This window comes from Astatotilapia calliptera, chromosome 16, assembly GCF_964374335.1.
Source record: "Astatotilapia calliptera chromosome 16, fAstCal68.1, whole genome shotgun sequence".
In the NCBI taxonomy this organism is placed as follows: domain Eukaryota; kingdom Metazoa; phylum Chordata; class Actinopteri; order Cichliformes; family Cichlidae; genus Astatotilapia; species Astatotilapia calliptera.
Window position 1 is genome coordinate 28925560 of NC_137437.1, and position 8991 is coordinate 28934550.

At 38.0% G+C, this 8991-nt stretch overlaps 1 long non-coding RNA gene across 2 annotated transcripts; it reads right to left on the reverse strand.

The window, feature by feature from the left end:
• Positions 1-5358: 5358 nt before the first annotated feature.
• LOC145421120 (uncharacterized) lies at positions 5359-8771 on the reverse strand. 2 transcript variants are annotated; one of them, XR_013902414.1, is made up of 3 exons: positions 8339-8771; positions 6830-8044; positions 5359-6745 (listed from the first exon to the last, which is right to left on the reverse strand). It is a non-coding gene; the product is annotated as an uncharacterized LOC145421120 (long non-coding RNA). The 2 variants fall into 2 exon arrangements; XR_013902413.1 differs by having other exon boundaries at positions 5361-6745; positions 6830-6919; positions 7977-8763.
• Between the last annotated feature and the right edge of the window lie 220 nt (positions 8772-8991).

The following is an 8991-nucleotide window of genomic DNA, read 5'->3' on the forward strand; positions in this document are numbered from 1 at the left end:
GAAATGTAGAGAGACAATCAAAAGTAGTTAAAAATGGCCCCCAGAGGATTAAACCTTTTTTTTTTTAAGTAACGCAATAGTTATTTTTCAAGTAATTAATTGCCATTAGAATCTTGTTACTCAGTTACTAACTCAGTTACTTTTTTGAAGAAGTAACTAGTAACTATAATTAATTACCTTTTCAAAGTAACTTGCCCAACACTGCTTATATCTCATAGATGGGGGGGTGTAAGTGTTCATGATCACCTAATTATAAGCTTTATGAAAATGTAAAGTTTGAAGTTAATCTTAAAAGTAGAAAATGTATCTGTATCCTGAACCCAAACTGGGAGCTAGATCCATGGGAAGAGAGACCTGATAACCAAAAGGCGCTGCCTCCTATTCTACGTTTGGAAACTCTAGGAACCACAACAAGCCTGCAGTCTGAAAGTGTAGAGCTCTGTTAAGATAATATGATGCTATGAGATCTATAAGATATGACAGGGAGTGATTATTTGGGACTCTGTATGTGATTAGAAGCATGTTAAACACAGTTCTGGAGACAAATAAGATCCTAAATCACTTTTAAATCCATGTAATCACCACATCCCAAGTATGATAAAGCCAGGATAACATGCTAGAAAACAATAACACTCACTGCACTCACTGACTTCCCTCCACAGAGGCCGGAGTTACACTTACTCAAAAAAATAAAAAATCAGCTGCTGCATATAACTCACAGAAATACATTTGTTCAGTTTTTATATAGCACCAGATCTGAGGCAGCAGTAATTATACGAGTGGCTGAGACCCCAGGGGGTTATATCTTTCCCCACCGACTGATCGTGCTATATCTCGCTGTAAGAGACATAAAAACAACATAAAGCTGTCTCCGTGCAGAGGGCAGCAACAGCAGCAGCAGGAGGACCAGGTGCATGGGGCAGGTGAGGATGCAGCTACCTGAATGTGAAGTGGGCCAGCACTAAAAAAAGAACTGTGCATCATCAGCAGAAACGTCGGTGGAAAAATACAAGAACAAAAAGCACGTCTTTATTTCTGCTGCGCTTCTCTCCGCTCCCTCACATTTCCCCCGAACTCCTGCTGCGCAAAGCTTGATTGACACTTCACTGACTCCTCTGCCCCATGTGGCAATCACGGCTTTCAAATGGCGCCATTATTAGCTCTCAGAATGAGTTTAATCGAGGCAGAGAGCTATAAAAACGTTAGACATGGTTAACTATGATGGTAACGGACAGACGGGCGGGATTATGATGGGTTGGCGGTGCTTCTCCAAACCCCTTTGTGCAGTGGTTTTTCGTAATCGTTTCCCCAACATCTGCCTACCTCCTCCCTTTACAAAGTGTTTGTTAATTAGAGAATTATTTGTGTGTGTGGAAATGAAAAACACAATGGGGTGGATAATAAGCGGCCAGCTATGGGCCTCATGTGCTCGACCACATGGGGATCTGCTGAGGAGGAAATTGTTCAGTGTTGCAGTTTTCAAAGAGGAAGGAGGCGGTGCGGTGGGGGAAGACGCGCAGGTGTGATCGAACAATATGTGCGCTTGAGAGAGTGTGCCGATACATTTGAGTCTTTATGCATTTTAAATAATGAAGGTTTGTCTTTGTTTTAAAGGATTTTAACATTTTAACACATATCAGATCACTGGAGACCCATCTAGGTTTAGTAAAGTGGAAAAACCTTGCTTATTTAAAGCAGTGTAGATCAGCGAGTCAGCAACAATTACCATGCCAGTATTTGTCACAGCTGTGTCTCGAGAATATTTGATGCACACAAGAGAAATGGAAGAAAATGGTAAGTCTTAACTGAAGATCCAAATGAGGTAGAAGAGTCTTAAATCCTAGATGATTGTATGAAACCGTACTTCATGGCCTCAAACAAAAGGCAGTTTAGGGACAGAAGACCAGCGGTTGAGACAGGGGTCATGTGACTGTAAAAACGATGGTTATTTACCGTTTTCATTTTTAATCATCATCGTTTTAAGACATCTTTGTATAAAAATCCAACTTTATTAATGGAGTCCCCCCGGTTATGAATTCAAATCCAAATAATGTGAATATGAATAATAACAAATATAAATAAATAGAGAATTTGACCTTGCATGGTTTGTTTTGTTGGCCTTCTCTGCCAGCACTGCAGAGTCATTGGTATGCAGCTCAAACTACAGTGGCTTGCAAAAGTATTCGGCCCCCTTGAACTTTTCCACATTTTGTCACATTACAGCCACAAACATGAATCAATTTTTTTTGGAATTCCACATGAAAGACCAATACAAAGTGGTGTACACGTGAGAAGTGGAACGAAAATCATACATGATTCCAAACATTTTTTACAAATTAATTTGATTTATTTGCATAAACCAGTGGTACCCAAACTTTTGCTGGGCCCCCCTTTGTTTTACAAGAAAAATCCCCCCCCCAGCACGCACATACGCGCACATGCGCACAAACACATCCTCCAACCACACACACCTGTATTTTGCTCCATTGCGGCTTATTTCACACCTCAAACATTTAGTAAACAGTTATGGAAGTAAAAGTAATCTGCAATTAATTACAGGTAGTAATGAAACTCTTTTACGCTGCGTCTGCACCTACACGGGTATTTTTGAAAACGCAGCTGTTTCATCCACACGTAAACGGCGTTTCGAATCACCGAAAACTGAGATTTTTTTTAAAGCTCCTTTTTTGCGTTTATTTGTGGACGAGGACAGAGTTCGTCACGCAACGTCAAAGGTATGTGCCTTTTTTCACGTCACGCTGTGCGCCACGTTATTGTTTACATGAGATGAATTGCAGAATGGCAGATAGAGACAAAATACTGTTAATCTGACTATCTTCAGGTTTTACACGCTTACATACACACGCAGTTACTGTCCCTCAATTTAGAAAGGCAGAGGTGTCACGGTGTAATTATTTTACATGTAGTTGTTTTTTTCCTGTGTAATAATATTCAACATTGCTATCAATACATTTTTCAAAAAATGCCTCTCTGTGCAAAATGGGCTTAAAAACATAAACAGCTGTGGGATACTGTTTGTCCGTGATTTGGACAGGGGGAACAAATCGTGGCAGGATCAGCCTGATATTATTTGTATCCCACTGTAACTGTATAAAGAGCTAACATCTCCAAAATGTCAGGAGTAGTTAGTCATTATGAGAAGTGTTTGTGAACTAAAAATCAAGAATGTGGGATACTGTTTGTCCGTGATTTGAACAGCCCAGCGTGTGCTCCCGACGAAAGAAAACCAACTATGCAGGGGAGACCTACCTTGGCACTTGTGCAGGTGAAGCAAATTCACCATATTTTCTAGTCTCTAGGCTTAGAATGAAGTTGGTTTGGAAACATATTCAGCGATGCTTCATCTCCTGCTTTGCGTTTGTGTGGGCACTGTGCTAGCAGTGTCCAAGCATTTTGTTTTTTTCCCCCTTTTCATACCGCACACCCCCTGCGATGGCTCTCGGGCCCCACACTTTGGGAAGGTCTGGCATAAACACAGCAAGAATAAAATTGTTTCATGCGGTCCATAGAAACACTTACTTAAAGACACCTGCAGAGCTTTTTATTAGGCCTGAGTATGCTAACATATATTTCCTCCTCCACTTCATAATTGTTCCCTTCTGTTTGTAATAATTGCAACAAAAACCTGATATTGGCTCAATGAATAAAAAAGCCCACTGAGGAGCTGTGCATTGAAGAATTTTGACTATTTACACTTTAATAATGTTAACAGGCTAATTTAAACTTAAATGGCTGTGATTCTTGGGGTTGCATTAGGGCAGAGTGTTAAATTTAATGTACAGGTTAGGTTTAGTCACTGAAACTGGGCAGTTGCACTAAAACTGTCTGGAGGTAAATAATTTGACAAGGATAACCTTGAACATCCACTCGGTCACTGGTGACCATCTTGAATCACTTTTTTAAATAGATATTTTCACTGAAAGGGAAAAAATAAAGAACCTTTCTTTTGTTTTTGAAGGTAACTCGTACTACTTTCTGAAAAGCTTGCCCATGTAGCACTCTAACCCCAGATGGTTGCAAGTGACCTGTTCAGTGTTGAGTTAAGACTTTAAGTTCTTGCCCATGCAGCAAGGAATGCTGGGAATTCTATCTCCTCTTCCCTAAGCTCAGATAAAACATTTGGAGATACCAGGCACACCCCAGTAAAGGCATTAACATGTGATGTTGGATTCCAAGCAGCACAGAGAGCGATTTGTTGCAAGACATCCTCCTCCTCACACACACACACACACACACACACACACACACACACACACACACACACACACACACACACACACACACACCTTCTAAATTCAACATGAGGCCTTTTACTCCGACACACTCGGCTTTGCAGGGACATGAATATACATTTAGCTGCAACATGAATAACCAGGGCGAGTGGAGTGGCGCGGTGATGGAGCATCGTGCCTGCCTCCACTGTAGTTAAATAGCATTCAGCATAACTTATGCGAGTGCCAATCACTCCAAATGAAAAGCGTAAATTAAACTCTCATGCTCAAATGCATAATTAGACCTCTGACTTGGCAGTGGAGCGTAAACGATTGAGGGCAGAGAGATGAGGACCAATGCAGGAGTTTTTTTTTTGGGGGGTTTTTTTATGCTTGTAGAGGTGGGTACGCATGCAATCTTATTACGGCGTGCTGAAAAGAGTCATAGGGCAGAAATAGAGCCCCAATTAGAAATCGTGTTGAGTGTTTTCAGCTGATAGCGAAACCATATATTCCTTCTAACCAAGAACACTTGAACGGCACTCCCTTCCAATCAGTGCTTCACACACGCCGGCAAACAGCGGTTACATGGCACACGTACAAGTTAGTGAAAGTGCTGCACAAACGGTCACTTTCTCCTTCAGGAAGGAGAATACGAGCCTGGCACGCGAAAGCTACAAATACGAATCCTTTGTTGGAAGCTTGTAAATCTTTCACATGTGGGTCTCCACATGCCTGCGTCCAAAAGCCTTGACGACTGCAACCATAAACACATCCCTGAAGCTTTGAGATGCCACACTGTGGTGCTTGAGCCCTACATCACAAGACCGAGTAGAAAAGAAACCCAACATCGCCGGCCGTCTTGACAAAGAGAAGGTGCATTAAAACTGGCCTCCAATGATCGAGACATCACATTTCATTCATAAACATGACAGATTTACTGAAGGTCGTTTTTAAAGATGTTTTAAGACTTTTCTCCACCAAGGTCAGGAGCCACTGCTGTGCTTAGGGTCCCCAGTTTGGTTCAACCTCAGCACTTTGAACTCGTGAAGATTAAAAAATAAAACAAGATGAGTTTAGAGATAAACACGTAGATCTACATAACTGCAGTATACTCGGGCCTTCCATGCCGAATAAAGTCAAAATTGAGGTAACAATTTCCACTCAACTTTTTAAGTTACAAATTTTGCATATTATTAAGTAAATCCAGCAAGTAATTTTTAGGTTTGGCTAACTCAACTAGTTCAACAAACCAACATGATTTACTTTGACCTGTAAAAGCATAATTAAGTTTAAGCAACCTAATATTAATTTAAAATTTCTGGTAATATTGAGTTGACAAATTACATTAGTTGAGTTAATCTAACTTACTTTTTTACATATATCCTACTCACAATTATCCATGCAAACATAGCCATTTAAATTATTCCAACTGATGAAACAGTTTATTGCATAACATTTTTGAAGTAATACACTTCTGTGTCATACAACATAAATCAAACATTACAGCAGCCCTTTAATTATAAATGAGTGGGCAAAAACAATAATGTATTTCAGTACAATTCCTCCACAAACAACCTCAGTAACAAAAGAAAATGTAGCATGTTTATTACCTGGACAAGGTGTGTTGAATCAGAAGCTAAAACATACCAATTTACTTCGTTTTTCTTACTCCACAATGGTGTCTACAACTTCTGATTAACTGAACACACCAGCCAATCAACAGTGTTTAGTTATTAATAGAAACAAGCAGAGCAGTGGGGCCTGATGACCGACTTTGAGAACCACTATAAAGATTTGTAAAGGTATATTAAAAATAAAGCGGCGCATATATATATATATATATATATATATATATATATATATATATATATATATATATATATATATATATATATATATATATATCTATCAAGTCTTCCAAATAACAATAATTTTAAATCACACCCTTCTAAAATACCTCAGAAAACAAACATTGCAAAGTAAGGCAATTTGTTTTTGCAAATCTGCTTACCGGTATTATTAAACATTAACTTTAACCTAGCAACTTGGTAAATATCACAGAATCAAGAAAATTACAAAACATGTTAATATTTAACAACGCAACAATCCAAAGGTAAGGTTATACGTATTATGAACTCTCAAAACTACACTTGTCTAAGACTGCATAAAAAACACAAGCATCAGCACATCTGAATATTGCAGCCTAAATTACATTTGTTTTATAACAGAAGTTTGTACTTAAGAGACATTACCTGTGGGCTGGCTTTAAGCCCATCAAGTTCCAGAAACACCTTCTGGAATACCTCTAGAGTGTTCTTTACTTGTTTGGGGTAGCTCAGATTGAGAGCGTATATAAGTCCCATCATTAAGGCACACGCTCTGGGCACATCAAGGTCTTCCAGGACAGCTGTTCCTTCAATCACAATTTTAGCGACGGCTGGAAGTGGCACTGCTGCACGTCTGGTGACTACGATCTTTACCACTTCTTCTGAGAACTGTTCTTCACCATCCTGGCAAGTAGGTTAAAAAGAAACATGTCGGTATTTTATGTGCTATTTAAAAATATAACACAAAACAATGTGAGATTTACCTACCAGCTGTTCTCTGAAGAGATCCTCTTCTTTCTCTTTCAGATACACCATCAGGCAACGGATTGCGACCTCTCTTCTTGTTTCCACTGAACTCTGGAGAATAAAAAAAGTTTACTAGGCCAAAAGTCAAACATATTACATTCATAGGACTAGCGTTTTGCTAATTATTGATTTAATTTTTTTTTTAACAAATAAACAATTAAATTTTTATAACTTGAATTTAATCTGTTACATACTGCCCTGCTTTCAATGCACCCTTTGCTAGCAGTAGGATAAGGTGAGTGAAAGTAAATGTAACCTAGATTTGGAGACTATTTCAAACAGTTTTTGTTGAGTTCTAAGGACTATAAAAGACTACAAAGGCTTATCGAGGCTTTTGAGTTAACAAGTTATTTTAAGTATAAAACCTTCTCTAAAATACTACAATGAAACACTGAAAAGATGAATCCAAAATTCAAAAAATAAATAAATAAATCTACAGACTGTAGTTTAAAATTGGAAAAAGTGTGTCATATCCAAATGTGTGAGAGAATTTTCTTTTTAATTATTTGAAGACCACTGTAGACATGCCACAATCCCACACTCCACATTATGCTTACAATTACAGAAGGTAACGAAAGCAAGTCTTATGTGCACACACACAATTTAGTTTTTTCTTGCTAGGTCAACTAACTTTAACCTCAGGCATATTTCACATTTGCGCTTAAAATATCAATACATTTGATAGAAATACTTTTACTCACATAAATACTCTGGCATAAATTCACCACATTTCACTCTGTCAGTAATTAGTTACCTCACCCAAGACCGTCGAAACAAATTTACTCTGACACCATGATAAAAATGCAGGCAGCTGCTGACTGGTTAATTTGAACATATACAGGTTCAAATTGAACATGCTCTGCTGTCTGCAAGGTCTGTCAGCTAACCAAATGCACCCTGACAAGTGACAAATTTTAAGTATAAGTGGAAAAATTGACAATGTACTCTGTATTTGCGAGGAACGTTTGCTAGCTAAAAGAAAGCTAGCTAACAACTTTAACTTTAGCAACTTTACTATGCTAAACTATGATTAAAACCATCAAATTTAAAGTGTACAAATATAACTTGTAATTAATCTATTTTGAAATTCAATACTTAGTTAACTCACCGAACACAGTCTAGGGGAAACACACCTCTACTCCCACAAAGTGATAAGAATGCAGACAACTGCTACGCCTGTGATGATACGAACATATGCTACGGGGTTACCCTCTGCTGTATGCATGGTCTCATACACACCTATGGCTAACCAAAGTAACGACCGGAGTGACAGATTTAATTGACAGATTTCATTAACAACAGGAAAAAATACAAACGCTCTTTTATACTTTTATACTTTTATAGAGTAACAACTAGCATAACACAGAGTGTCAATTCACATCATGTAGCTGCCATTGTCAGACTAAACTTAAGCAGTAAATTCCTGTAACTAGTACATATTTATTAAAGACTATAAAACAAGGAACTTACCAGGTAGTGGTGCCAACCTCTGTTTTTTTCCATTTCTTCTTTTTTTATGGTAGTTGTAATTATTTTTTCGTTATGGTCCAGTTATGGGCAGTTCAAACACGAAAGATGTTCAAACTCACTTTTACATGTTACACAAACTTAATATTTTCTGTTGTTGATTGATGATAAAAGTATTTTGTTCAATATACTCAAACATTTAAGTTAAGGAGGTGTTTATTAATTTCTGTGTTGCACTGACTTTTAACATTGATTAGTCAACTCACTGAAACGTGTACATGTAGACAACTTACTTTTTTAAGTAGAAAAATGCTTTTTTGTTAAGTTCTACCTACAAACACCATGAATATTTTTTAGAGTGTAGGAAGGTCTGCTGCACTTTGTCAAAAAAGGAGTTCTATTCACCTCACCGTCTAGGATTGCTTATTGGAGGCATTATGTCAGAATGTGAGAACAGAGAAACACAACTTAAGCTGAGCAGGCCTCACTCAGGCTATTTTATAAATAATTACCTTTTTATGAGGTACTTTTATTATTTAAGAAAGTAAAGTAAAGAGACATGTGTACAGTGAGTCATGAGTACAGGCTAAAGTTAGCAGGTGAACTGAGCAGAATTAGTGGCAGCTATTGTTCATGAAACAAACAGGTCATTACGC